Here is a 6,038-nt window from a genome sequence, read left to right as displayed (position 1 = left end):
CAGACACAGATCAATGACCTTAACAAACCCATAGCTAAAGAGGAAATAGATACAGTAATTAAAAATCTACAAGCAAAAAAAGCCCCAGGACCAGATGGCTACACGGCAGAGTTCTACCAAACATTCAGGGAAGAGTTGACACCAATCCTCCACAAAGTATTCCATAACATAGAAGAGGATGGCAAACTCCCAAACTCATTTTACGAAGCCAGCATTACTTTGATACCCAAACAGGGCAAAGACCCCACAGGCATAGAGAATTACAGACCAATATCTTTAATGAACACAGATGCAAAAATCCTTAACAAAATGTTGGCCAATAGAATACAAAAGTATATAAAATATATCATCCACCATGACCAGGTAGGATTCATCCCAGGGATGCAGGGATGGTTTAACATCTGAAAATCCATCAATATTATACACGACATCGAGAAGAAAAAGGATAAAAACCATATGATAATATCCATAGATGCAGAAAAAGCATTTGAAAATATCCAACACCCATTCCTAATCAAGACACTCATGAAGATAGGATTGGAAGGTAAGTTCCTCAAGCTGATACAAGCTATCTATGAAAGGCCAACGGCCAACATCATAGTCAATGGAGAAAAGACAAAAACAATCCCACTGAAAAAGGGCACAAGACAAGGATGCCCCCTGTCCCCACTTCTATTCAGTATTGTTTTGGAGGTTCTGGCTAACAACATAAGACAGCGGAGAGACATCAAAGGGATCCAAATGGGAGAGGAGGAGGTAAAACTATCGCTATTTGCAGATGATATGATCCTATACATTGAGTATAATTCTTAATCGAAGTCTTCACTACTGCAGAAATTAAGAATCAATGAATAAGATACAGTGATTTAAGAGAACAAGAACAGTATCTTAATTTTCTGTAAAACATTTCCTTGCTTTTTATCTTAGTTTAATCATCTATGATGGCCATTCTTGCACCATATTATTGCTAGTTTTTGTCTATGATCTTCATGTAAATTGAATCATACCGTATATATTGCTCTGGGACCTGCTTATTTACATTAAAATTATGCTTTTGATATTCATTCATGACAATCTGTGTAGTTATCTCAAACAAATTAAAAGAAAGAAACTCACTGCCCTCAAGGCAATACTGACTCCTAGCAACCTCCCTGTGGATTTCTGAGACTGAAACTTTACGGGAGTAGAAAGCCTAGTCTTTCTCCCATGGAGCTGCTGGTGGTTTTACACTACTGACCATGAGGATCACAGCCCAATGCGTAAATACTACACCCCTATTTATTTTCAACTATAGGTTTTCTGTATTTTCTACATGGACAATACTATTATCTGTAAGTAATCACGAGTTTCCTTTGCCTTCCTTTCTGTGGGAAAAAGAGGAAGCTTTCTACTCCTGTAAAGCATTAGCGCCTCAGAAACTCACAGGGGCAGTTCTATACCTTTCCCTAGCGGGTCGCTATGAATAGATATTGACTTGGCTTCCTTCCTGTAATTAGATTTAATTTTTTCCTCGTTTTACTATGCTGCCTTGAGATTCTAGTAAAATTTTGAATAAAAATGGCGATAGATGACATCCTTCCTTATTCCTGATCTAATTAAAGGCCGTGATGCATACATCTTACCATTAATTATGCAATTTTCTCCCAGGTTTCTCTGGATGCCCCTTATTAAAGCCAAGAAGTCTCCATCTATTACTTATTTGCTGGGGTTTAAATGTGAAATTATGAATAATTATTAAATTCTGTTCAACAGTTTTTGCATCACTGCACATGACCAGATAAAATTTTGCCTTAATCTGCTAATGTGAATCATTACTTGATTGATTTTTATTATTAACAACCACGGTCATGGTGTCTTACATTTTTCATATTTTTTTCTAGATGAGTTGCTAATATCTTATTTATAATTTTTCACTAACATTTACAAATGTAATTGTATCATTATTTTCCTTTTCTTGTGGTGTTCTTAGTTGCTTTTGCTATCAATCTTATGCCAGCCTCAAATAAAGAGTTAAGGAGACTCCCTTTTTATTTTCTACAAGAATTTGCTTATGACTGGATGTTTGAACCATACTGGTTGCAGCAGCCAACAACAAAGTAGCCTCATGTATCTGTAACGTTTTTTAAGACATTGTTCAAGTGAAACACATAATATTTAGAAGGCTAGAGCTTGGGGAGTTTATAATAGCAGGAAAGGATCATATATCCATACTTTGGATCTAGTAGTGCTGACCTTTTCCTTGTTTCTGTATTTGGATTCTTCTTTAGGATGGAAGTAATTCACATCCTATCTATTAGGTCATTTACATTTGTGCTTGAAGTCTTATACAAGTTAGAGGCAGGATACAAGGGAGATACCAATTCACTAGTTTCTACTTATCCAGTAGTCTTGGAAGGTATCCAGCAATTTGAGAAAAAAAAAAACAAAGTCCGCTTGTTAACACTTGGGGCTTTCATTGCTGGGGACAGTATTTAAACCTGCAAGCTCTTTGGGAAAGTGATTTGGGGAATAACAACTGCTGTGGGGATCTTATGATCTTCAGCTGCTGAAAAAGGAAGGCAATCTTGTATCCAGTAGGTAATAAAATACATTTAACTCTGAAATTCAGGGAGCACAGGGCCCAGTTACCTTCTTTTGGAACAAGGGCTGTTTAACGATTGCATGGTTGCAGTCCACAGTTGTTAAATTGGGCCGCCATACCAATTTATTCCAGTGGATTACCCTGACAACCAATTTAGGAAACTATTTTCCATAAAATTTTTACTGTGAAAGTTCAGCTTCTTTACAACTGAAGATTAGGTTACTGTTTATAGTAACTGCTCATTTACGTTCTTGAATTTAAAAAATATATACTTATTTATTTTTATTAATCCTTTTATAGGGAGCTTGTACACACATCATAACAATCCATAATTCAATTAGGTCAAGCATAATTGTACAGTTGCTACCACAACCAATTTCCAAACATTTTCTTTCTTTTTTAACTCCTTGATATCAGCTCTCCTTTATCCCCTCTTTCCCCCACCCTACCCCTCAGGAGCCCTTATTGTTATTATTATATATTATTATCATCATTATTACTTTTGCTGTATCTTACCCCATCCAATAGATCTATTCACCTCCAATTCTGTTATTTGCTCTCCTTGAGTGGGGTTATACAATCATTTTTGCTATCAATCTCCCCTCATCCCCCTTCCTGTATACTCAGGGAGTCATTACTCCCGTTACTGAGGGGTTATCTATCTTGGCTTCCATGAATTGGACAATCTTAATTATACAAATGAACCTACACAGGTCTAACAAGATTAATGAGATAAAACAAAAACCATAATAATAAGGGGAGGAAATATTAAAGAACTAGAGGATAGTTATGTGGTTCATCAGTGCTATACCACACCCCGAATTTATCATCCCTTTCATGTGGCCCGTCTGTGAGGGACTGTCCAATTGTCTTACAGGTGGGTTTGGGGGTCTCCACTTTGTTCACGCTCCTTCACATCCATTTGATTGCTTATTTTTGAACTTCTGATACCCATTTCCATGGACACCTCATGAACACAGAGGCTGGTGTGCTTCTTCCATGTGAGCTTCTTGCTTCCCTGCTAGATGGCCATTTGATTAACTACAAGCCTTTAAGACCACAGATGCTATATCTTTTAATAGCCAGACACTATCAGCTTTCATCACCACATTTGCTTTTGCAACCATTTTGTCTTTAGTGATCATGTCAGGAAAATGGGTATCATACAGTGCCACATTATTAGAACAAACCGTTCTTGTACTTAGGCAAGATTTAAGTAGAGGCCCAAAGTCTATCTGCTTCTTTGTTGTGCTTACATATATGTCTATATATAGACAAATACACCTATATGTATATATTTACACATATACATATCTATGTTTATACTTATATATAATTTTTACTTACTCTTTTCTTTCTTCCTGTCCCACTATCATGTTTACCCATCATTCACCTTTCAATAACTCCTCTTGGATGCTTTTCGATTGATCAAACATGACCAGGAGCACTACACCCTTCTCACCGTCCATTTGAGAACATTTGCTATTCCCCTGTTCCTGTTGTTATTAGCTCAGTGCTCACCTCCCCACTCCTTCTCCCCTCCCATACCACCCTGAACTGTCGGTCCCATAGCTGTCTCCTGGGGATTGCTTATCCTGCCTATCTTGTCTAGTTAGATGAGAGAGAGATAGAGACCATACAGGACTTGTTATAATCCATCAGCCCAATCTCCTTTTCTTTCAAGGTTCCAGATCCTGGGCCCCGCTTATCTAACAGCATTTATACCTTGTAAGTCATCAGCATTCAAGTCCAAAACGCTCACATCCTACAAGTACCCATGACTTTTCCTGCAGACTCGGATGGAGGGGTGTGTCACCCCCGCAGCCCCACCCCACCCCAACCCTCACCACGTTACATCTTCAGGCTTTCAATGTGGTCCCCTTGTAGTAACCCTCAACCAGTTCAGATGAAGTGCCAAGAGCTGCTCGCAGAGTCAGAAGATCGGGATTCCTCCGGGACTTCTTGGCTTTGCTCCAATTGCTGGTTTGTGCACTCCTCTCTTGGTTTGCCTGCATGTGGGTGGGTCAGACCAGCTGCACTTCCCAAACTGTGTCTTCAGTGTTGTGCTCTGTAGTGCTGTCATCTAGGGAGGGGACATCATGTTTTGGGCTGAGGCCAGTCCTGCAGTCCTGTAGTGAACGAGCTGCTCTGAGCAGGAATGCTGCCTTCAAGGCTTGGTGCACTGGAATGAGGTCTCTCTTTCTCCCTTTCCTGTGGAGACATCAATAATACCCTCCCCTTGGGGGGAATAGTGCCCTGCCCCCCCCCCATTGCCATTTTTCTTCCACCACCCCTCTGTGGGCCTTAAAGACCTATGAGAGGGGGTGGGGTTGGAAGGTGGGGGAGGGGAGTTGTCTTTCAGCATAGGTGCTATCTGCATCGTTTTTTGATGACATATGCATCGTTGGGTTTGGTATGACTCATGCCAGAGTATCTCAGCCTGAGATTTGTGTGCTGTGTGCATTTTCCCTTGTGCCCATGCTGCTGTTTGAACTTACCTTAGTGGATTCTCATTGTACTTGACCTTTGTGCTTGGCTAACTTCACTCAGCATGGTGTCCTCCAACTCTTTCCATGAGATGAGGTGTTTCATTATTTCATCACTTTTTTAGGGATGTGTAGTATTCCATTGTGTGCATATCCCAGAGTTTGTCAATCCATTTTTCTATTGATGAAAATTTAGGCTGTTTCCAACTTTTTGCGATTGTGAATTGTGCAGAAATGAACATTGGAGAGCAGATGTCTGACCGTGGTCCGTTTCTTATTTCTTCTGGGTATATGTCAAGTAGTGGAATTGCTGGGTCACAAGGTAACTTGGTTTTCATCTGCTTTAGGTATCGCCAGATCAATTACCACAGTGGCTGTATGTATCTACAAGACCACCAGCAGTGAAGGAGAGTTCCTGTCTCACCATACACCCTCAAACATTTGTTGCTTTCTGTTTTTTATGAAGAGGGCTATTTTTGTGGGTGTTAGGTGGTATCTCATGGTTGTTTTTATTTGCATTTCCCAGATGGTTATTGATCAGAAACTTTTTTTTGCGTGTGTGTGTGTGTGTGTGTGTGTGTGTGTGTGTGTAGAAATTGCAGGGGTCAGCCCATCCGGAGTGCAATGGATTAGCTTCGCCCTGGGAAAATCACCTTCGTGATCATGGTATCTCCCCTGCCAGGTAAGTATGATCAGGAACATTTTCTCATTTGCTTATTGGCCTTTCAAGTTTCTTCCTTTGTGAAACTTCTGTTCAATCTATTGCACCCCTACTCACAAGAAAAGAAATTATAAAAATCGGGGAGGAGATAAAACTATGGAAAAAATATACTCAGTAAAAAGCTGGTTATTTGGAAGGATTAACAAAATTGAGAAACCGCTGGCAGACCTAACAAAAGATAGGAAGGAGTGTATCTAGGATGAGGAATGAAGCCAGGGAAATTTCAGTGAGCCCTAATGAAATTAAAAGA

General features: G+C 39.7%; 1 pseudogene; it reads right to left on the bottom strand.

The window, feature by feature from the left end:
• Positions 1 to 5,650: 5,650 nt before the first annotated feature.
• LOC115871167 lies at positions 5,651 to 5,757 on the bottom strand (annotated as a pseudogene).
• Positions 5,758 to 6,038: the final 281 nt, after the last annotated feature.

The sequence above is a fragment of the Echinops telfairi genome, unplaced genomic scaffold (genome assembly GCF_000313985.2).
Source record: "Echinops telfairi isolate 266 unplaced genomic scaffold, ASM31398v2 ScPeMD7_3533;HRSCAF=4204_0, whole genome shotgun sequence".
Lineage (NCBI taxonomy): Eukaryota > Metazoa > Chordata > Mammalia > Afrosoricida > Tenrecidae > Echinops > Echinops telfairi.
Note: the sequence above shows the minus strand (reverse complement) of the source record. Positions and strands in the feature narration are given on the sequence as shown.